The sequence below is a fragment of the Topomyia yanbarensis genome, chromosome 2 (assembly GCF_030247195.1).
Source record: "Topomyia yanbarensis strain Yona2022 chromosome 2, ASM3024719v1, whole genome shotgun sequence".
Classification (NCBI taxonomy): domain Eukaryota; kingdom Metazoa; phylum Arthropoda; class Insecta; order Diptera; family Culicidae; genus Topomyia; species Topomyia yanbarensis.
In genome coordinates, this window is record NC_080671.1 from 281,976,021 (window position 1) to 282,001,841 (window position 25,821).

A 25,821-nucleotide genomic window follows, 5' to 3' on the forward strand; every position below is an offset into this window, starting at 1 on the left:
GAGGTACAAATTTAGTTTGAAACTATTTCTTCGCACTTAAAATCAATCAGCTATGAAACCTTTAACAAAAATGAGGAGTAATGACAAAATATAGATAATGACAACTGTACAAAGGATATGTGAACCGTATCCAACAAAACTTACGAAGAAATACGAAAGGCTTCTGGTTTTTCGTTAACACTGTCGTGTCCAAAGGTGAATGAAAATTGGTGGTACATCTCCAACAAGGCGTTTGAACTCCACTGGTTCCATTTCCTGATCGGGAAAATCCTCCTCGAGATCGGAAAACTCCTCCTCTGCCTCGATAATTGGACACAAGCCCGTAACCATAGCTTTGGGACGCACCGTACGATGAAACGGCGGAAACATCTGCCGTATGCTGTACTTGTTGGTGGTTTTTAGCAAACAACTCCTCGTTTTGCTTTTCTATCTCTTATGCTCGTACTCTATCCAGAAGCTCCGATAGTGACGTTCCTTTACGCATTATTTTTCTGCCTGTTTCTCTTACCTTAAGATTCAATGCGTGGGACTGAACTACGTCCGCAACCATTTCTATCATCTGATCACTACTGTATTCGCATAATTTAGCAACCGCGACTACACGTTTCACGAACTTATGATCAGCTTCGCCGACATTCTGGGTCATCGATCGTAACTTTTGACGTTGTAGAAGCACATAATCTCTAGAACCGTAATATTCCGTCAAGCGGTCCATTACATTTGTATACGGAAATGCTTCTTGATCCGGAGCTGAGTTGCTGGACGTGGTGCTCTCTAGCACGTCAATTAACTTTGCTCCTGCTTTCATACGGAAGACAGTGATTTCTATGGACTCATCAGTTATTCCGGAGAATTTCATTGACGGTTCAAGATTATCACGCCACTGCTCGAAAGTTTTCCTATCGATTTCTTCCTCGTCGTTGAGTGGTTTGCACTCCGCAACATGGAGAGTGGCAAATGCCATCGACGTAAAGATCGAAGAATCACGTTCAGTCTCATGCACAGCCGTCACCTTTATGTTGAACTCGTTTTCAGAATCATCATTCGGTTCTTCAATCCATTCGTTGGTCGCATTATTTCCACAACGAGACGATCGACGTTTAGCAGCTAGATCCGCGTTGCGTCGCTTTTCTCTTTCAAGCTGTTTCATCAGCATTCCTATGTCTTTCTCGGAAGACGAAGATGAACATTAGAGTGCCCAGAAAAATGATGAATTTTTGAAAACGCAATCGGCCCACCCCTGAGTCGATTCCTAGTCCCACCAGGAGTACTTGCTCTAAATTTGGAGCAAATCGGACAAGTCTAGCTACCGGACCAACGTGCCTGAAGTTTGCATGGGATTTTTCGACAATTTACATGGAGAAAACCCACTAACTCGCATTTTCGTCGCTAGGTGGTACTGTATGCATCGTATTAACACTGTAAGTGAAAATAAGAAAGATCATTTAATTGGCTACAACTTTGTCGAAGACTGCTAGTAAATCCGGCTTTGTTAAAAGAAATTATTAAACATTTAACGAAGTGATGTCTGAGTCAGTTTTGCATGGGGCCTAGCAGTGCATGGTTGTGTATCAGTACTCGATTCCCACCAACTATACATTTTTATGAGATAATGGTTAGATTTAGCTGAATAGTATGTTCAGAAGAATTATAGTACAAAATACGAGTTATGTTTTGGTTGTAAAATTTTAGTTCCACCTGTGACCGCTTAGAGGGCGCCAACAGTAACTTTTCATAGAAGTGAGATAGAACATCGAGATGTTCGGGAGAATTATTTAAATATGCTTGTTCTAAAACTTTGTGGAATGCACCTAATCTCTATCTCTTTCCGTTAAAAAGTTAGTGTTGGCGCCCTCTATGCTGTGAAGTGTGGAACTAAAATGTTCTAACCAAAACATAACTCGTATTACTTACTATAAATCTTCTGAACATACTATTGACCTAAACCTAACAATTATCTCACAAAAATGTTTAGTTCGTGTGAATCATGTACTGATACACAATCATGCACTGCTAGGCCTCATGCAAAAGGGACTCAGACATCACTTCGTTAAAAGTTTCATAGCGTCTTTTAACAAAGCCGGATTCACTAGCAGTCTCCGACAAAGTTGTTAGCAATTGAATGATCTTTCTTATTTTCACTTACAGTGTTGATACGATGCATACAGTGCCACCTAGCGGCGAAAATGCGAGTTAGTGGGGTTTCTCCATGTAAATTGTCGAAAAATCCCACACAAACTTCAGGCACGTTGGTCCGGTAGTTAGACTTGTCCGATTTGCTTCAAATTTGGAGCAAGTACTCCTGGTAGGACTAGGAATCGACTCAGGCATGGGCCGATTGGGGTCATTTTTTTCCTGTCACTCTAATGAACATCTTTAATGATAAGGATGAGTAGGAAGAAACAATCATTAGTATCATCGCGGGGCGGTTCACCCTCTTGGGAACTTTCCTTTTCTTTTTTTGTTGAGGTAAGTAAACCTTGTGCCACCCGCGCTGGTGACTCTGATTTGCAATAACCTCCCAGGGGATTGGTTTTTTTTGGAAAGCCCTCTCGGGAAAAAAACACGCGTAATGTATGAACCATCTCTAGGGACTTGCGAAATCCTCTCAGGGACATAATTTGGGAACACTAAAACTCGAAATACCCTCTCAGAAATTATTTTTTAAAGCTTTCTCGGGGAATTTTTTTTAAAAGCCCTCTCGGGGGAAACATTCACAATACTGGAACCCTCACTAACTTAGTCCCAAATGATAGCTATAATATCCCCATAGATGTCTATACAATTTCGTACGGATCGCTTATATGGGTCCGGAAATATAGACTAAATCGTCCGGTAACATATGAAATTCCCATATAAGCCGGAACTCAATTTTTTTTTTCAAAGGGGAGACCCCATGAAATTTCAGAAATCGAATTCGTATTTTTGATACCAAACATCTTTAAAATGCATGAAACGTCGAGATTTTATGTTATCTCGAAATTTTTTTTTTATAAAAATCGACTTTTTGGGACTTTGCCGATTTCGTACCTTTTTGCCTTTCTCAATAGAGAGGTATTGCAATTGCTCTGAAAACCGACTTTTTAACGGAGGTCCGGAGGGCCGAGTGACACATACCATTCGATTCAGTTCGTTGAGTTCGGCAAATGTCTGTGTGTGTATGTATGTATGTGTGTATGTATGTATGTGTGTGTATGTGTGTGTGTATGTGACCGAAAATGTCACTCATTTTTCTCAAAGATGAAAGAACCGATTTTGATAAATTTAGTCTCAAATGAAAGGTGCAACGTTCCCATAGGCTGCTATTGAATTTCTAATGGATCCGACTTCCGGTTCCGGAATTACAGGGTGATGAATACGAACACGCAGAAAATGTCGATTTAAATAAATTCTGCAATGAGTGTATAAAGGTGAAATTTTTTCCAAAATATGACCACAACTGATTCGATTTGTAGTATTAGGTCACTAACATCCATTCAAAATCTATTTGGCCACATTGGCCACCATCCTCGGTTCCGGAAGCCCCGGCGGAAGTATCTAAATTCAGAATAACACTCACATCGGTTTCTAGGAGATGGCTAGACCGATTCGACTAAACTTGGCCTCAATTGAAAGGTATTGCGTCCCCGTAAATGGCTATTTAATTTCATCCCGATCCGACTTCCGGTTCCGGAGTTACAGGTTGTGGCGTGCGATCGCATAGCAAATTGTGATTCAAACCGATACTCCGATGAAAGCAGGTAAAAATTTCGCTAAAATGTCTCTCAAACAACTTAAATTTGCTGTTCTAGGTCACCGACGGCCAACTAAACTTTCGTTGACTACATTGACCACCATAGACGGTTCCGGAAGTGCCCGGGAAAAGCGGCCATCTTTCAAAATTTACGAACTCACATCAGTTTCCCGGAAATGGTTGGGCCGATTTTCACAAACTTAGTCTCAAATGATAGCTATAATATCCCCATAGATGTCTATAAAATTTCGTACGGATTGCTTATATGGTTCCGGAAATATAGACTAAACCGTCCGGTCACATATGAAATTCCCATATAAGCCGGAACTGAATTTTTTTTTCAAAGGGGGAACCTCATGAAATTTCAGAAATCGAATTCGTATTTTTGATGCCAAACATTTATGTTATCTCGAAAAAATTTTTTTTTGAGAAAATCGACTTTTTGGGACTTTGCCGATTTCGCACCTTTTTGCCTTTCTCAATAGAAAGGTATTGCAATTGCTCTGAAAACCGACTTTTTAACGGAGGTCCGGAGGGCCGAGTGACACATACCATTCGATTTAGTTCGTCGAGTTCGGCAAATGTCTCTGTGTGTGTATGTATGTGTGTATGTATGTATGTGTGTGTGTGTATGTGACCGAAAATGTCACTCATTTTTCTCAGAGATGGCTGAACCGATTTTGACAAACTTAGTCTCAAATGAAAGGTGCAACGTTCCCATAGGCTGCTATTGAATTTCTAATGGATCCGACTTCCGGTTCCGGAATTACAGGGTGATAAGTACGAACACGCAGAAAATGTCGATTTAAATAAATTCTGCAATGAATGTATAAAGGTGAAAATTTTTCCAAAATATGACCACAACTGCTTCGATTTGTAGTATTAGGTCACTAACATCCATTCAAAGTCTATTTGGCCAAATTGGCCACCATCCTCGGTTCCGGAAGCCCCGGCGGAAGTATCTAAATTCAGAATAACAGTCACATCGGTTTCTCGGAGATGGCTAGACCGATTCCACGAAACTTGGCCTCAAATGAAAGGTATTGCGTCCCCGTAAATGACTATTTAATTTCATCCCGATCCGACTTCCGGTTCCGGAGTTACAGGTTGTGGCGTGCGATCACATAGCAAATTGTGATTCAAACCGATACTCCGATGAAAGCAAAAAAGGTAAAAATTTCGCTAAAATGTCTCTCAAACAACTTAAATTTGCTGTTCTAGGTCACCGACGGCCAACCAAACTTTCGTTGACTACATTGACCACCATAGACGGTTCCGGAAGTGCCCTGGAAAAGCGGCCATCTTTCAAAATTTACGAACTCACATCAGTTTCCCGGAAATGGTTGGGCCGATTTTCACAAACTTAGTCCCAAATGATAGCTATAATATTCCCATAGGTGTCTATAAAATTTCGTACGGATCGCTTATATGGGTCCGGAAATATGACTAAATCGTCCGGTAACATATGAAATTCCCATATAAGCCGGAACTCAATTTTTTTTCAAAGGGGGGACCCCATGAAATTTCAGAAATCGAATTCGTATTTTTGATGCCAAACATCTTTAAAATGCATGAAACGTCGAGATTTTATGTTATCTCGAAAATTTTTTTTTTATAAATATCGACTTTTTGGGACTTTGCCGATTTTGCACCTTTTTGCCTTTCTCAATAGAAAGGTATTGCAATTGATCTGAAAACCGACTATTTAACGGAGGTCCGGAGGGCCGAGTGACATATACCATTCGATTCAGTTCGTCGAGTTCGGCAAATGTCTGTGTGTATGTATGTGTGTATGTATGTATGTATGTGTGTGTGTGTATGTGTGTGTATGTGATTCAAACCGATACTCCGATGAAAGCAGGTAAAAATTTCGCTAAAATGTCTCTCAAACAACTTCAATTTGCTGTTCTAGGTCACCGACGGCCAACCAAACTTTCGTTGACTACATTGACCACCATAGACGGTTCCGGAAGTGCCCGGGAAAAGCGGCCATCTTTCAAAATTTACGAACTCACATCAGTTTCCCGGAAATGGTTGGGCCGATTTTCACAAACTTAGTCCCAAATGATAGCTATAATATCCCCATAGATGTCTATAAAATTTCGAACGAATCGCTTATATGGTTCCGGAAATATAGACTGAACCGTCCGGTCACATATGAAATTCCCAAATAAGCCGGAACTCAATTTTTTTTTTCAAAGGGGGAACCTCATGAAATTTCAGAAATCGAATTCGTATTTTTGATGCCAAACATTTATGTTATCTCGAAAATTTTTTTACATTTCTTACAAAAGAAATGTATAGGATTCGCTCAAACTTTGAAAACTTTTTCCGAGGCCCGGAGGGCCGAGTCTCATATACCAATCGACTCAGCTCGACAAATTGAGACAATGTCTGTATGTGTGTGTGTATGTGTGTATGTATGTATGTACAAAATGTCATGTAATTATCTCAGCAATGGCTGAACCGATCTTTATGAAATGAGTTTCAAATGAAAGGCCCTACGTTGCCATTTGACACTATTATTCTTGATTTTCGATATGTTGTTTACTCTCTGAGATATGGGCGATTTTGTTAAAACACAGCAGGTTTTTGGCAAATAACTTTTAAACATTGCATTATTGTCCAACAATATGCACACAAAAAGAAAGCTTGTTTAAATACCTTTCTAACAAGCTATAGATTGTCTAAATCCGTGCATGAGCGGCGGAGATATTAAACATTTTGTATTTTTAGTCCTCGCTTACCAATTTCCACTAGCTAAAAATGAGATTGTTTCATACAGAGTATTGCTTTACTGGGGTTTTAGGGGCAAAACTAAACCGATTTTGAATATCGGGGTATGAAAACACATCTACGTGATTCAAGGAATTCGATGCTGAGAACATTTTGTGAACTACCTTTATAATAAATTAACGATTTCTCAAAAATCAATATATATATGTTTGAAGTGAACTTATATATATATATATATATATATATATATATATATATATATATATATATATATATATATATATATATATATATATATATATATATATATATATATATATATATATATATATATATATATATATATATATATATATATATATATATATATATATATATATATATATATATATATATATATATATATATATATATATATATATATATATAAGTTCACTTCAAACACAAAATAATGTGTTGATAAAGAAACAGTGAGTTCTAGTATTTATCCCTTGGATTAGGCATTGCGTTCAATCATGAGGTAAATGTTGGATGTTATATCAATACACAGATCAACAAGTAATTCATCTAGTAGTGAGATAAAAGATTTCTCATATAATTATACTCGTGGCGTCACCGAAAGCAACTGTATGTTTGAAGCCCAAAAATCTAGCGAAAATTTAGCTCTTTTCCAAGATTTAGGTTATACTGGTTATGGCGCAAAAATTACTACTCACATTAATTATGACAAGAATGAAAGGAATCAATATATCATAATTATATACCTATAAAAATAATGTCACTGCATTAACCATCATTTGCCATTCCTCACACGCCCCCCCCCCCCCCCCATCTCTCTCTCTCTCTCTCTCTCTCTCTCTCTGTCTCTCTTCTATCGCATCTATCTAGCTATTTCTGTATCCATTTCTAAGTTGTGTGATAATCTGCCAATCTGAAATATTTATTAATTGTAATTGCGAAGGTTTGAGAAAACAAAACTATTTTTGTCTGCTGCTACATCAACTCAATTTTAATTCAATTGTATTGAAAGCCTGTATCTACACTATAATTAAGGAAATTCATGGCTATATCCGAAAAATATTTGGCTTAACTGGGTAATATGAAAGTTTGACGATGAAAATTTTCAAAAGAGACATTCAACGTGCGATATTTTAACTATTCGTATCTCTATTGAATTTTGAATGAAATATATGCTCAAAGATTGAAATCTGAAGCCAGCAGGATTGGTCTGGCCATCAACGTTTCGAAGACAAAATACATGAGAGGAAGAGGTTCTAGAGACGACAATGTGAACCTCCCACCCGAGTTCGGATTGACGGTGACGAAATCGAGATGGTCGACGAATTCATGTATTCGGGCTCACTGGTAACCGACGACAATGATAATAGCAGAGAAATTCAGAGAGGGATCTTGGCGGGAAATCGTGCCTACTTAGGACTCCGGAGGACGTTCCGGTCGAACAAAATTCGCTGCCGCACGAAGTTGATTATCTACAAGACGCTGATTAGATCGGTGGTCCTTTACGGCCACGAGACATGGACTATGCTCGTGGAGGACCAACGCACCCTTGGAGTTTTCGAACGAAAGGTGTTGCAGATGGAAGACGGAACGTTGCGCAGGCGAATGAACAATGAATTGTATCAGCTGCACATTCGTTGTATTGGTACGAACTTTCATGAAAAATAACGGATCAAAGACCAAAAATATCCACCAACCAGATCTAGGAAAAGAAGTCTCCCAAAGTACCCACTCTCGATGGGGGGATGCAACTACAATGTGTCTTCTAACTTATCGTCGTCCATATCTGGATATACTGAGTAGTTTGAACCATTTATTTTTCACAGTATTGGTCTGTATAGGACTTATTTATCCATATTTCCTGCACGATAATTCCGAACGAAGCAATATGAAAGCTATAAGGATGAATTGAAAGAGACTGCATTGCAATCAACTGAATGCACGGCTTTTATGCTATCCACATAGCCTGGACATTACACACTATTTACTTCAATGCAAATAAAAATTTTGAAACAACTACCTGTCTCATTCACGAATCGCATTCTCCCTGTCGTTCTTTGTTCAAGGGGCTTGAAAGCTCACTTTACTATATTCAATTGCGCGTTAAAATACTGGACCAGTAAATTCTATTCTGTACATAAATCTTTTTTTCGGGAATATGTGACCAAAAAGTAAACTTCGAATTCCAAAGCAAATTGAGCATTCCAGGTTCCTGATAAATAAATATGGTCCAACAATAAGGTAGAAACACCAGATAATCTTAACCCATTATGTCCTAGCGTATGAAATTTCATACGCAAAAACAACACATTTCTGGATCACACTTGTTATACAATAAAGGCGTTTTATAACTTCTGGTCTTCTGTGAACGTTAATTAATACCCTATAGTTTATAATGTGTATGGTCAATAATCTTTTTTATAAAATTCCTTTGTGTTTTCAAATGTCAAAGTTGGACAAAATTCAAACCAAAATATGAACAATACATATTATTAATTTTCTCTTCTAAATCACTCATTCTTGTTTCGAATTGTGAACGAATGGCCATGAGAGGTGTGAAAGATGTGGCTCAGTTCGAAAAAATGGAAGAAATTGGTGAAACAATTGCGAAAATTCTGCTGGTAGTTCAAGGTATGAAATTTCATACGCTAGGCTGAACCGATATCTTTTTTCCTAAGGCAAAATTATTTCCTCTTTAGGATCAGGAAGGGATTCATAACTTTCTCGCTGATTTTAACGTTGAATCAGTGCATTCAAGGTTAATAAATGCTTAATACGTAGCAAATCATACCTGGTTCCACCCAGAATATTTTTTATGTAAATTCTCGTGAGAAAATGTTCTTTTTCTTAAAATAATTACAAAGTTTGAAGGAAAGATGGTTTAATGCAACGAACCAATCATGAGATGAAACGGCACGAGAGAGAAGATAAGTGTTAAAATCATTCAAAAAGCTTCTAAATGAATGATCGGAAGATATTATTCGATTTTATGTTGAATATAAAGATTTTAGCCGAATTTTCTCTGTAATGATTTTTGATACCCTATCAGCCCAGCGTATGAAATTTCATACGTTAATTTTTTCGCAACAAAACGTTCCAAAGTGGTTATTTTATTTTTCCCATACTTAATTCGGCATAATATGAGGGCTCACGAAGTATTTTACAAATTACCAAAAGTTTTAACATAGCTGGGTTATAATGGGTTAAAACGACGCCGTCTAGTAAAGAAGCATGAAAACAAAAAGAATAAAACCAAAAAAAGATGGAAGCCCTAGAAAGTCCATTGCATATTTATTAGCCTTTTCTCAGAAGATGGCATTTTCAAAAACATTTCAAAACTTTTTGATGCAATGGTTCTCAAATTCGTGCAATCCGGTGTATTCATTTTCTTAATTCAAAAATATTTTTAGCTTCAAATATATGACCATTTCATTTTAATTAATTATTTCATTCCGCATCTTTTTATTCGTTTTGTTCATCTGCGTTCATTTTACTTATTTTATTCATTTCACTCTTTGGATTCACTCTGATCAGTTTATTCTTTTTGTGCATTTTACTTATAACTCATTTAACTTATTTTATTCATTGTTTTCATTGTATGCATTTTATTCATTTTTTCCAGTTTAATCATTTTGTTCAGTTTCTTCGTTTTAATAATCTGACTACTTTTTCATTTTCAATCTTTTCTTCCAATAATTTATTTGATTCAATTTATTTCTTTATATTAATTTATAACCTTTTACCATTCTTCAATTTTTCATTTTAATCAATGCATTTAATTCTGCTAATTTTCTTCTTTTTATTCATTTTATCACCAGCTCATTTTGTTTATTTGATTCGTTTGTTTTATTTATGCATTTCATTTATTTTTTACTTCATTCATTTTGTTCATCCATTCTTTTTATTCATTTGATCCATTTCATTAATTTGATTCATTGTATTCACTGGATGAATTAAATCAATTTGATTCATTTGATTCTTGTTATTCATGTGATTCATTTGATTCATTTGATTCATTTGATTCATTTGATTCATTTGATTCATTTGATTCATTTGATTCATTTGATTCATTTGATTCATTTGATTCATTTGATTCATTTGATTCATTTGATTCATTTGATTCATTTGATTCATTTGATTCATTTGATTCATTTGATTCATTTGATTCATTTGATTCATTTGATTCATTTGATTCATTTGATTCATTTGATTCATTTGATTCATTTGATTCATTTGATTCATTTGATTCATTTGATTCATTTGATTCATTTGATTCATTTGATTCATTTGGTTCATTTGATTCATTTGATTCATTTGATTCATTTGATTCATTTGATTCATTTGATTCATTTGATTCATTTGATTCATTTGATTCATTTGATTCATTTGATTCATGATTCATTTGATTCATTTGATTCATTTGATTCATTTGATTCATTTGATTCATTTGATTCATTTGATTCATTTGATTCATTTGATTCATTTGATTCATTTGATTCATTTGATTCATTTGATTCATTTGATTCATTTGATTCATTTGATTCATTTGATTCATTTGATTCATTTGATTCATTTGATTCATTTGATTCATTTGATTCATTTGATTCATTTGATTCATTTGATTCATTTGATTCATTTGATTCATTTGATTCATTTGATTCATTTGATTCATTTGATTCATTTGATTCATTTGATTCATTTGATTCATATGATTCATATGATTCATATGATTCATTTAATTCATTTGATTCATTTGATTCGTTTGATTCATTTGATTCATTTGATTCATTTGATTCATTTGATTCATTTGATTCATTTGATTCATTTGATTCATTTGATTCATTTGATTCATTTGATTCATTTGAATCATTTTATTCATTTGATTCATTTGATTCATTTTATTCATATCTTTAATTTTATGCGTTTCATGTTCAGTTATTCGTTTTATTTCATTCAATTTATTAGTATGAGTCAATTTATTCTATTAATCTTATAACTATATCTAAATATAATCTTAATTTTTATTTAATAACCTAATCTAATTTGATTCGTGCATATTATAATTTTGATTTACATTAATTTTTCTACTCATTGTATGAATTTAAAAACCTATTATTTCATTTTTTGCTTTATTTTTTTATTTCGTTCGTTTTGTTGATTTCTTTAATTTATTCAGTTTATTCGAGATTTTATTCGTGCAATACTAGAAACTGTTTTCATCCCACCTCTAGTTGGGTGCATACTTCTCGTGAGTTCTGTAAACTAATCCAATAGTGAAATTTGTAAGAAATGTCTCATCTCACTGCTAGGTGGATTAAATCGGTTTTTTTATGAAAATCGACTTTTTGGGACTTTGCCGATTTCGCACCTTTTTGCCTTTCTCAATAGAAAGGTATTGCAATTGCTCTGAAAACCGACTTTTTAACGGAGGTCCGGAGGGCCGAGTGACATATACCATTCGATTCAGTTCGTCGAGTTCGGCAAATGTCTGTGTGTGTATGTATGTGTGTATGTGACCGAAAACGTCACTCATTTTTCTCAGAGATGGCTGAACCGATTTTGACAAACTTAGTCTCAAATGAAAGGTGCAACGTTCCCATAGGCTGCTATTGAATTTCTAATGGATCCGATTTCCGGTTCCGGAATTACAGGGTGATAAGTACGAACACGCAGAAAATGTCGATTTTAATAAATTCTGCAATGAATGTATAAAGGTGAATTTTTTTTTCCAAAATATGACCACAACTGCTTCGATTTATAGTATTAGGTCACTAACATCCATTCAAAGTCTATTTGGCCACATTGGCCACCATCATCGGTTCCGGAAGCCCCGGCGGAAGTATCTAAATTCAGAATAACAGTTACATCGGTTTCTTGGAGATGGCTAGACCGATTCCACGAAACTTGGCCTCAAATGAAAGGTATTGCGTCCCCGTAAATGGCTATTTAATTTCATCCCGATCCAAATTCCGGCTCCGGAGTTACAGGTTGTGACGTGCGATCACATAGCAAATTGTGATTCAAACCGATACTCCGATGAAAGCAAAAATGGTAAAAATTTCGCTAAAATGTCTCTCAAACAACTTAAATTTGCTGTTCTAGGTCACCGACGGCCAACCAAACTTTCGTTGACTACATTGACCACCATAGACGGTTCCGGAAGTGCCCGGGAAAAGTGGCCATCTTTCAAAATTTACGAACTCACATCAGTTTCCCGGAAATGGTTGGGCCGATTTTCACAAACTTAGTCCCAAATGATAGCTATAATATCCCCATAGGTGTCTATAAAATTTCGTACGGATCGCTTATATGGGTCCGGAAATATAGACTAAATCGTCCGGTCACATATGAAATTCCCATATAAGCCGGAACTCAAATTTTTTTTTCAAAGGGGGGACCCCATGAAATTTCAGAAATCGAATTCGTATTTTTGATGCCAAACATCTTTAAAATGCATGAAACGTCGAGATTTTATGTTATCTCGAAAAATTTTTTTTTATAAAAATCGACTTTTTGGGACTTTGCCGATTTTGCACCTTTTTTCAGTTCAATATTACCGTGGCTGTTTTTTCTTTTTCAAAATTTTAGAACTCGAATAATGATTTATTTTCCTGTATATAGTTGTCATGTGATGTATAATAATAAAATGTAATATATACACTTAAAAGCTTTTAATGAATATAAACAACGCACACATTCTCGTGATTCATGATTGAGAAAGGCACAATTGCATCGCTAGGTAGATTAAAATAGGTTTTTCAGTTCAATATTACCGTGGCTGTTTTTTCTTTTTCAAAATTTTAGAACTCGAATAACGATTTATTTTCCTGTATATAGTTGTCATGTGATGTATAATAATAAAATGTAATATATGCACTTAAAAGCTTTCAATGAATATAAACAACGCACACATTCTCGTTATTCATGATTGAGAAAGGCACAATTGCACCGCTAGGTGGATTAAAATAGGTTTTTTTTTTATCAGTAAGGCATCTGACAACGTACTTCTGTAGTTATTGCACTGTTCAGCAGCGTAGTATTTTATATAGGAGAGTACACTCACGTTTTTTACGCGGTATTTTTTACGTGAATTTTGAAATTTACGCGGTTTTCATTTACGCGTTTTTTTTGAAATTTATGCGGTTTTCATTTACACGGCCTGTATCCCCTGCGTAAAAAAACCTGAGTGTAATTGCATCGAAAACAATCACATTCCCAGCAGAACTTTTTGTTTTCTAATTTCAAACACTTTTGTTTCGTACTGCACACAACGGAAAATTTTAAAACAGAACTTACTGTCTCAAGAACCTTGCGATGACGCTTGGTAGGGAACGCAAACATGATACCGCTTATTGTACCGTCCGGACGAGCATGTTACTCGTGTGGTAAGCGAGCACCCACTGATACAAAACAAGCTCGCGTGACCTGTATATATAACATTCCCGTATGTAATGAAACGCTTACATGCTCCTTTTTGACGGCTCTGCGTGAGATGTGCTTGCAAATTGCGCAATTTCCTCGCTGTTTTCGAAGGATTTTCTAAAAATCCTTGTTTTGGTTTATTTATAGTAGTCGCACTAATTCCGAAATTTAATACGAAATACGTGCACGAATTTCCGATCAGATTGTGGAAAAATATTGCGATTTCGATCAGTAGAACGGAAGATATTCGCATTTCAAACCTGGGAAAATTTCTCAACTGAAATTTTTGAAACGGGACCCCATATTGAAACGTTAGAAGTATTCTACTTCAAAAAAGGGAGTGAATGGTCTGTTCATGCCGAGGCAGGCTTGGCGCAGCGACTGGCAACCGCGTAAGGGGTAAACCCAAAGTCAGCCTCACATGGTACGGTAGAGGCTAGCACAAAAGTAAGCCTAGCAAGGAATGAAAAAGGTGAGCACACAAGTCAGCCCCGCATGGTATGTCAGAAGTGGGGCCTAAGAAAAATGTCCCACATGGGATGCCAGGGGGAGTGACAGAGCTATAATAGAGTGGCACGATCGAGAGTGAACCAGGTGATAGGGTGAGCACCCAAGTCAGCCTCACATGGTATGGGTGAAGCGAGCACAAAAGTAAGCCTAGCAAGGAATGAGTAAGGTGAGCACACAAGTCAGCCTCTCAAGGAACGAAAAAGGTGAGCACAAAAGTCAGCCTCATGTGGAGTGGAGAGTAAATCAAGGTGCGATAGAGAGAGCACCCAAGTAAGCCTCATATAGGACGTATGAACGCGTGAGTGAGAGTACAGGCATCCCCCCAGAAATAATACCAAGAGGTAGTTCCTGGGAGGAACGATGGCGGAGCCCAATGGAGTTTAGTCTGTATTAATGGCAGCGTCTCCATTCGAGGCCGACACGCCCCCATTACACCCCGTGTGGTAGCTGGATACCTACCAATAGCACGTGTACTGGGCTAGGACATAATGGTCTTCACCATTGTAAAAAAAATGGTGCTTACGCTGACACTTAACGCACGTTCCATTGGAAGAACAGTCTGATCCGCGATGTCCCTTCCTAAGACAGTTGAAGCAAACGTTCCTTTCTTGCACCTTCGCGAGTCGCCGGGGAACGGACATGGCTAAGAACTGGGTACACCTGAACCCTTTGTGCTGGAAAACACCGCAGAACTCGCACTTGAACTTTGACTCGCTGGCGGACGTGGTAACCAGTGAGTGCTGACCAGTACTCTTAACAGACTTCTTTGCTGGTTGGTTCTCTTTTGAATTGGAGCTTTCACATCTCTCCAAGATGAAACACTGCTCCTTCAGAAACTTGATGGAACATGCCTCGAGCACTCGTCCACTAGGGCTCTTAACTCTTTACCGTTTTCATTTGCCATTTTTCTGAGACTGAAGAGGCCATGGATATGAGTTCCTACCATGTGTCGTAGGTTCGCATAACGTTCCTGCAGTATCTCCCAGGCATGCTTGTAATTGCCATCGTTGATCGTCTTGGTATCAATAATTCCAGCGGCACTGTCCACCAGGGCCTTGTCTAGGTGGTAAAGCTTAATGGCGGGAGGGTCGGCTGTGTTATCTATCAGGTCTCTGAACACCACTTTGAACTTTGACCAGTTTTCGTACTTACCGTCGAAAGTCGGAATCGGTACCTTCAACGGTTGCTGAACCATCACTGGGTTCCGAAGCGCAGCGGCTACGTTTGGGTTGGAACATACTGGGGCAACACTTAAACGCTCCATATGGTCTTCCAAAGCCATTAGTACTTGATCGTGGAGCTCATCAAATATCAAAAAATGTGCATCATGCTCTTCTCTACTTGAGGATAGAATTAGAGGAAGCATCTTCTCCTGAATGTCGTGGTATTCTTCATGCGCCGAGTCTATCTTCTTTGCATAGACTCGCAGTTGAGAAGATGGCACCTCATCGTTTTCATGCAATATGTTTAAAATTCTAGTTAGCTTACCCTTTGCCAGCCCACGCTGGTGGACGAATACTTCTACCTGTTCCATGATCAATCGTTGCGCTTTTTGATCTTCTTAACGCTAGTTGAAGGTAAATTACTGGTAATCGGTGTTGCAGCAGGCGGATTGCTTCCTGCAGACGAAGTGAACTCTTGGTGCTTGATGGGTGTTCGCTTCAGCGGCATGACACTGAGGAACGACTAAAACCCGGCATTGGTAACCGGAGCTGATCTTAACAGCCTTTTCACTTAACTTCTGGAACCACTTTTCCAAATACGTCACTGCTTGTTCGATTCTTCTTCTTTTCCACCTCACTTAACTTCTCTTCAATCGTTTATTGTCACTTATTTTTCCATTGTGCCCGTTCCGAAGCAAACTTCACGAGACATCCTAAGCCAGTCACCACCAAACACTGTACTGCACTCAATCCGGTTCGAGTGGACCAAAATGTCGTCGCCGATTTCTCAAGGCTAACGAACACGTGGGGAATCTGTCCCGAAGTAAATTAACACGGAAGTGGACTGTATACACTTTGGTAGAAGGGAAAAACATGGCGGAACACGGGAATTTCTTTCCTTGCATTCTGGTAACGGACAACAATAATTAAACAACTTTTAAGTTCTTATTCAATTATTATTCACATCTACTTCATTTATATTAATCACTTATTCACTGTATAGATATTATTCACTTGTTATCCATCACACGACTTGAATTTGAATGAGAACGATTAACTTATTTGTACGCTTTTTATACCAAATCCCACAAAATGGCTTCCTTGTCGTCAGCGGAAACACAAAGTGCGCTCTATCTCTTCCGGAACGGCAAAAAATTAAAGGGTTGTGTACAGGGCACGACCACGGTGACATTAAAAATATAGCTTTTTTCAAGAGCGTGCAAATGAATTTTATCTATCACACATATCGACACTCGTTCTTGTTCACTCGCCTGTTTTCATATGTTACAATTTGCTATATACCCTCCCCATTAAAACATAATTTATTGAAGGTCTTTTAACGGTAATCTATTAATTAATCAAGTATCTCACTAGGTGATTGGCATTATTTGGCTGATCCATCTAGTAAAAATAGGCTGGTTAAGCGGCACGAGTCAGATTCCTGTCGTGTTGCATTTGATATTGCTGGGAGCAATACATCAAAGCGTTTCAAGTTATCAGATGCGCGAACAGTAGGAAGGTTGCTTCTCCCATCGCAAACAATGTGATATCATGAGTTAGCGGCAAAATTTCCGCATCTTCGAGGACTTCCGTTGAACGATTACGACAAAGTGGAACCAAAGCTTTTGATCGGTCTCGACCACCTGAAGCTCACAGTCCCGCTGAAGGTTAGAGAAGGAGGATGGCATGATCCGATAGCTACTAAATGTCGCTTGGGTTGGAGCATATATGGTTGCTCTCAAACCGTAACTGGACGAGTCCTCAGTGGAGTTCACGTTGCGGGGAAAATCGAACCTGATAAAGAGCTCAACGAACTAGTTCGTGAATTTTTGGCTGTGGACAATGCCGTAGTTACTTGCCCATCGAGTCGGATGATGACAAACGAGCAAGGATTTTGTTGAAAAGCTTAACTAAAAGGATCCCATCAGGCTTTGATACTGGGCTGCTGTGGAAGGAAAATGATATACGTTTTCCCCATAGCTACGGAATGGCTTATCGGCGTCTTCAATCGTCGGAGAAAAAACTTGGTAAGGACCCTCAACTGTACGACTGCGTTCGTCAACAAATCATCGAGTACCAAGATAAAAGATATGCACATAAAGCTTCGTGTCGTGAGTTGTCCACCACCAGATCTGAAAACATCTGGTATCTACCACTAGGAGTGGTGGTAAACCCGAAGAAACTCAACAAGGTTCGTCTGATTTGGGACGCTGCAGCTAAAGTAGAAGGAGTGTCGCTGAACGCGGATTTGTTAAAGGGGCCGGATATGATAGCTTCACTACCAGTAGTACTGAGTCAATTTCGTTTGTACCGTTATGCTTTGGCAGCTGACATCAAAGAAATGTTTCACCGTATTCGAAATCGGTTTCAAAGATTCCTGTGGCGCGATACTATTGAATTTGAACCACAGGTATTCGTAATGGACGTTGCAATACTTGGGTCAACATGTTCGCCATGCTCCGCCCAATATATTAAAAATTTGAATGCTGAAGCGTTTTCGCAGCAGTACTTACGAGAGACAGAAGCCATAATTCCCTACCACTACGTAGACGACTATCTAGACATTTCCGGCACAATTGACGAAGCTGTACAGGTGGGAAGCAACGTGAAGATGATTCATGCCAAAGGGGGTTTTGAAATCCGAAACTTCATGTCCAATTCGGAGGAGACAATGGAACTAATAGAATCGAACTCTGCACAAACATACCGTCAATTGACGGTGGAGAAATCTGACATGACGCAAACGGTGCTAGGGATGAAGTGGATTCCTAGTAGTGACGACTTCACATATATATTTGAAATAAACAGCTGCTGGGGAAACGTTCTCGAGGACGCGTATGTACCGACGAGTTCTTCGAGTGATCATGAGTTTTTTTGATCCACTGGGATTGGCTGCATTTTTTTAGTGCACGTAAAAATACTCATGCAGAATATTTGGGCTTCTGGCATCGGTTGGGATGATCACATCAGCGAAAAGCTCTTTGGTAGATGGAGAGATTGGGTTAACCTATTCCCAAAGTTGAACAACCTTCGAATTCCTAGATTCTATTTCCCTGAAGCAAACCAGGAAACGTATTCTTCCCTGCAAATCCATATCTTTGTGGATTCCAGTGAATCGGCATACGCTAGTGTCGCCTACTTTCGGGTAATTAGTACAAATGGATCATTAGCATCGTTAGTAGCGGCTAAATCAAAGGTTGCTCCATTTAAAATGCAAACAATTCCAAGGCTCAAACTGCAGGCAGCTGTTCTAGGAACTAGACTACTGAGCAACATATGTTCTATGCCTTCCCTTTCCATTACACAGCGTTTCTTATGGACGGATTCGAAAACAGTTCTCTCGTGGATATATTCAAACCAACGCAAATATCCTCCGTACGTGGGCTTTAGAGTAAATGAAATTCTGTCTACTACTAGTACAACAGGGTGGCGATGGCTTCCGATTAAATTGAACGTGGCGGACGATGCGACCAAGTGGGAAACTGGTCCCAAAATCGACGTAGAAAGCCGCTGGTTTCGTGGTCCTGATATTTTGCTACAATCTGATACATTGTGGCCCTCAGTTCCTGATCTTTCAGTTTCCACACTGGAAGACTCGCATGTGTGCCTTTTGCATCATTCATCTGACTCTAACCTCATCGACAGCAATAGGTTCAGCAAATGGGATAGGCTTCTGCGAACACAAGCATTTGTAAATCGGTTTATCTACAACACGCGAACTGAGCCACGAGAAAGTGGCGGGTTTACACAACAAGAATTTGCAAAGGCAGAACGATGCCTGTGGTTACAGGCGCAAGCCGATGTTTTCATCAACGAAGTAGATATACTCAACAAAACACGCGGAGTACCGCAGGATCGTCATGCAAGTGTTACTAAATCAAGTTCGATCTGCCAATCTTGGCCATTTATGGACGAACAAGGAGTTATTCGAAAGCATGGCCGCATTAGCTCTGTTAGTTGGATACCTTAAGAGGCAAAATACCCTACAATACTTCCTTTTCAAAACCGTATAACCTTCCTCCTCGCAGATTGGTTTCATCGTCGCTTTAACCATGCCAATCGCGAAACAATAGTAAACGAGATGAGACAGCGTTTCGAAATACCAAAACTGAGATCACTGATTGCGGAGGTGATTCGATCGTGTGTATGGTGCAAAGTCTTTAAGGCCAGACCAACCGTTCCGCCCATGGCCCCATTGCCGAAGGTTCGTCTAACTCCATTCATTCGTCCCTTTACATTTGTCGGCTTAGACTACTTCGGTCCAGTCCTAGTGAAATTGGGCCGCAGTAATGTCAAGCGTTGGAATGGACTCTTCACATGTCTCACGATTCGGGCTGTTCATATGGAAGTCATAAATAGCTTGTCTACGGAGTCTTGTGTTATGGCTGTTAGACGTTTCGTATCGCGAAGAGGAGCACCGGCAGAAATCTTTAGTGAGAACGGAACTAACTTCCAAGGAGCCAACAAACAGCTACGCAAGAAACTGAAAGAACGCAACACTACTATGGCATCAATTTTCACAAATCCAAATACGCGTTGGAACTTCAATCGTCCCGCTGCGCCTCATATGGGTGAGGTTTGGGAACGGATGGTTCGATCAGTGAAAGTAGCAATCAAGGCTTTTCTGGAATCATCTCGCAAATCGGATGAAGAAACCTTGCAAACCGTTGTACTGGAGGCAGAGGCAATGATTAATTCGAGACCACTGACCTACATTCCACTTGAGTCAGCGGATCAGGAATCGTTAACGCCTAATCACTTTCTGCTAGGCAGTTCCAACGGGGTGAAACAGCTGCCGGTGCTGCCTATAAATGAACGAACAACCTTAAGAAGTAGCTGGAAACTTGCGTAACATCTCGCCGATGAATTTTGGAGAAGATGGGTAAAAGAGTATATTCCGGTGATTTCAAGGCGATCCAAGCGGTTCGATGAAATCAAGGAGATAGCTGAAGGAGATTTAGTATTGGTAGTGGACGGAACAGTTCGGAATCAGTGGTTGCGAGGAAAAGTAGAGAAAGTCGTTCAGGGTTCGGACGGCCACGTGCGTCAAGCATGGATAAAAACAATGAACGGAACCGTAAGACGACCTGCAGTAAAACTGGCGTTACTCGACGTCTTGGAACCTGGTGAACCTGACATAGGCAACTACAGTGGTTCACAGAGGGGGGAAGTGACAGCGAGTACCCCCAGGTCAACTACTATCTATCGTCTATGACGGCGCGAAAAAAACCACTGTCAGAATAAAAGGAGAAGAGATAAAACTAACACATAGGAATGAAGGAAAAATTACCGTGATTTGGAACGTGGAGTTATTAATTGTTAAAAAACTAAAGCTTCATTCTGTAAGCAAATTATTTGATTTGAATTGGTTATTATTAATCCTAGGTACTATAATTATTCTTAATTCTTATGATAAGTTACTATGTCTAATCTTAAAATTATAATGATCTCCAGGAAACTTAACCTACACTTACGATTAGCGAAAATGATTACGATCGGTGATATTGGGTACTGAAATTTTGTAAGTTGATCATAAATTGAAATGAGCTATACTAAAACAATAAAATATTTACAGCTTAAGCAGGTCAAGCAATATACAACGTTTGTATCAGTCTAAGGAATTCAGTGATAACAAATTGAGCGAAAAAAAAATTCCAGTGAAGTTTCTCTGACAGAACTTCGAAGGAAACTGAATATCAAACGCTTCTTTAATGTTCAGAAAAACCGAGGGAGTTTGTTGACGGTTGGCGAATGTGATATCCATTTCCGTCGCCAGCAGCGCTCAACAGTCGCTAGTTTCATTGCCTCTCCGAAATCCGCATGCTTCAGGCCAGTTGTAGAGACGAAGAAGTATCATTTTCTCAAGCAATTTTGGTATGCAGCATAGAAATTCGATACGATTGATGATCCGAAACTGGTTTACCATGCTTATGGATAGCGACGATTTGATCTTGTCTCCATTCGTAACTGCTCAAAATATAAACAATCCTTCCCGTCATCGTTTGGATCTACGTATCCTTGTCTGGATCTAAACAACAAGTCTAGGCCTTGCTTAGGTCCAGATCTGGTAAGGGGAAATGGAATGGGTCCGGATTCGAAAACAGATTCTGATCTCGACTGTACTAGTTTGGATCCATGGACTAGGCCGGATTCGTGATCTGTCCCGGATTCGGGATCTGGGACTTAATCGGAACCGGGCTTCTAGAACCCAAAGGCGAAAGTCCGAATACCTACACATATTCGCATCCTTTTTTTAAATTTTTTTTACAATCAAACCTTACCAGACAAAAATCCGGAATTCCGGTTGGTTTCTGTCTGTATTTTGGCTGAATTCCAGCAGAAATCGGCCAGAGTTCCGGCTGGTTTGGCTCAGTACTAGTACAATAACACGAATCGAACGAATTAGTACACATACGGACAGAGTCGAGGTTGACATATATCTACTGATAAATCTTGCATTAACTGTAAGTGAATATCCGTAGGCGCCCTGTCGAAAACTTGTTTTGTGGTTTGTTTTGTTTGTTTGTTTATTAATGATACTTTACATCATTTGAATGATGCATTCGTATCAGAAGAAAATTTGTAGTTTATAATTTTTTATACAATTCTTTTTTTCGTATAAAATCTAAAATTTTCTTTTCGTTTTCGTCCTGGTTGATCATTGCACTTCGTAAGCTAGTTGAATCAATGTTGAGTTCTTGTCTTTTTGTGTCGTACTTCCTGCAGTGTAGAATAAGGTGTTGCACATCTAGATTCGTACTACAGCATTCGCAGATTGGGGGAGGGGGCATCTCTTGTCAAAAGGAAACTGTGTGTTAGATGAGTATGGCCGATCCTAAGTCGGGTCAGTACACGTTGGTCAGCTGCATTGTCTGTCTCTCCAACGTCTTGTGTTAAATTTATCTTCTCTTAATTTAGTATCCCGTGAAGCAAACCACTGCTCCTCCCAATGTCGACGCATTGGCGATTTGACCTGTCTCCACGCATCTTCGGCGGGGATAGGTGCCGGCTGACTTCTCGCCTCATTAGCAAGTCGATCGGCTTCATTGTTGCCGCGAATACTGGCATGACCGGGAATCTTGCAAAATTTCACATTACTACTACGTGCCATAATTTCCACCTCCTGTATCAGTGAATGTTTAGATCTGCCTGATTCATCATTAATAGAAACTATAACGAATTCATTACCCAAAAAGTTAAACGAGGAACATATACAGGAGATCGTGGCTTGCCAGCACATCTCGAACCGGGACGTTGGTTGGTCTTCTTCGGGCCCGCAGGGTATACATTGGCCGAGACCTGGCGGAACTGTACTCGGTGCACGCCCAGACAGTGTGCTCGATATCGTGATAGCCGTCGCCACAAGCACAGATACCACTATCCACGAGCCCTATACGCCGGAGATGTGCACCCAGCGTGTAATGGTTTGCCATGAGTCGGGACATCACAGGAATGAAGTCACGATCCACATCCATCCCCTTGAACCAAGGTTTCGTCTATACCTTGGGGACTATCGAATGTAGCCACCTTCCTAGCTCCCCATTACTCCACGAGTTTTGCCAACTTTCGAGAGTTCTCGGATGGGTAATACTGAAAAATTCGCTGAAGAAAATTGGTCTTTCATAAACGTCACCTTCTAGGGAACCCACCTTAGCTAAGGAGCTAAGGAAAATGCGTGTCCCAGATGGGGATTCGCCAAAACTCTGACTCCTGGTATGGGAGTCTTGGAGCGGACACTCAAGGCCTCTTTTATTCTCCGAGTCCCAGGGCGTAGTGGCTATAGGGGAGATTTCGGACACGTGGTAACCTACACTTCATAAACCCTTGAAATAAATACCTTCTACGTTTTATTGTGTCAATACGACGGTGGCTACACGGTGGGATGGCGGGGTAGTGTGGATCAGCGGCGGCGGTGGTGGTGATGACGATGGCAGCTGACCTGGACGGGATCCTGACGATTACGCTCTCTCGGCTCTCGATGGAGGGAAGGATTGCGGCGTGGCGAAAATCTCTTCGGGTACGGTTTGTGGACGGCACATGGTACTTCGGAACTTAGGGCTCAATCCGTAGGGTATTAACACCCGTTGATATTGTTGCGTTTTTGGGCTTAAACTTGGGTTCATCCAAGCACAACTGGCGATAATTCAGGGACCGGCCTCGTGCGCGTTAAGGTTTAAGGAGGCTCGTCCTTGGGGAAGCCATTCGGCTCACAATTTCTGCGAATGCAAAAAAAAACTCGTGCGTCTCGTTTAGCGGTTTTCTGCCCCACAAATTGTGATTTTTCTCCCATCTCCAAGCGACTCCAACCAATTTCTCTCCAAACCTAATTCTCTCCAAACCAAATTCTCTCCGTTCTTCCGTTTTGGATCAGTTCAGTGGATTGCTTTCCAATCCCCACCGACAGCAGTGCCACCAACGCAGTTTAGTTTGCCACCCCCAGCTGTGCCACCAATGCAGTTTAATTAGCCACCCACTCGTGTTTGAAATGACCGTTGTAGAAAGCTAAACTATACAGAGTATTCTTTAAAATCCAACATGTACTAAATTGTTACCAAATGACGGTCACATTCCCCCTCTGGTCAGGCAAAAAAAAATTTACTTACAATTATTTTTTTTTAGAACGCTACTTGCTATTGACTGTAGATAACTAAACAACAACAACAAAAAAATGAAAATAACATCACACTTGAAAATTTGGTGGCCACCGAAAACAAATCTAATCTTACAACACTAAATGAACGAGGCAATTAGGTTTAACACGAACCGACATAACCCCACAAAATGAGCCGGATAAACTTAGTTTGACAATTCTCGGTGGTTTGTTTACATGGGAGTTACGTGAGTTCGAATGGGACAGATGAGCACCCGTTGAACTCGAACTCACGCAACTGACAAAGTAAACAAACCACCGAGAATTGTCAAACATGAATTTCATTCATCGTGAGTTCATTCGTGTCGTCATCTTGTAGAACTCAATAGCTGCACAAATCATTAGGCACATTTCGAATACCTTTTCTTAATAAAGGATCAAAATCCTTGACAAGTTGTGACGATCGAAACGATAGCAAAGCACACTGAGTTCACTACTACGAAGATAATCGACAGATACGAACGATCGCACAAGACTAAATTAAAGTTTCATCGGTTATTTGTCGAACCTCGGGTAGGACCATCGAGATCCATTGTTAGAGGTAAATATTGTTTTCTGATTAATCGATACTTGGTCTATCGAGATCGTGCAAATATTATCGATTTATGCTATAAAAAATTCCGATTCTCCGTGTGGTTGCAAGAGGGCAATACCAAACTTCACCAACAAGGTTGTGTAAGTTCATCAAATATCCGGGTTTCAGTTAACTTTTAGCTTCGAAACCCTTCGGATCATAGTTTAGTAAATTCACTCTCATTTTGTCGACGCTTATTTTGGCGACCTTGAGAGGAAAATCTTTTTCAATTATTCGGCCTTTAACTCGACTGTAGCGCTCAGAATGCGCCAACTATGCTGATATGCCCCGCGGAAAGCATAAGAACGCACAATGGATCCATTCCTTAAGAGAGGCGGTCATAAATATATGCAATGCAAATATCGATACAAAACCATATTTCTTTAGTAAATTTTGGGTTGATGAGTCCGAATCTCGCATTAAAAAATTGATTGTATCCACCTAACAGTGCGATATGACCTTTCATATTACGCTAATCATTCATATTTAATTATCATTTTATTTGCTCTAACTTTTTTTAGAGTATCAAATAGTACATGTTTTGATGTGCTTGTAAAAAAAGAATCATGATTTTTCATTGAAAATTCTCGAAACTGCAGCTTTTGTGCTAGAAGGCCAATATTTTGATATCGTTTCCAGTGATCCTGATATCTCGTGAACCAAATCACAGACCAATTTTCAAATTTTGAATCTTGTTTGTGATTGTAATAGCAAGCTCTCGACAAAATTGGAACTACGGACATCGTATGAATCGCAACGGGCTTTCTAAAAAAATCCGTATTGGAGAACATCGTTGTGGTACGAAGTGGAGTGAGTCGTTTGCCTATATAATTTCAAGATCTGAAGTAATAATAAAATAATATAATTTTAAAATGTGAAATATTGTTTTTCGTCTTGTATAATATCTTCAAACATATACAACATCTTAGATTCTCTAGACATCCTGGGCGCTGAATTGCGCAGCTGAAACCTAGTTTAAGTCGAACTGAATAGTCTGAAGGCCATTTTAAAGCAA

General features: G+C 39.2%; 1 protein-coding gene across 9 annotated transcripts in view; it reads right to left on the reverse strand.

Moving 5' to 3' along the window:
* The window catches only part of LOC131678572 (C2 domain-containing protein 5), a 1,698,126-nt gene that overhangs the window by 1,387,804 nt on the left and 284,501 nt on the right, over positions 1-25,821 (reverse strand). The window lies entirely within an intron of this gene.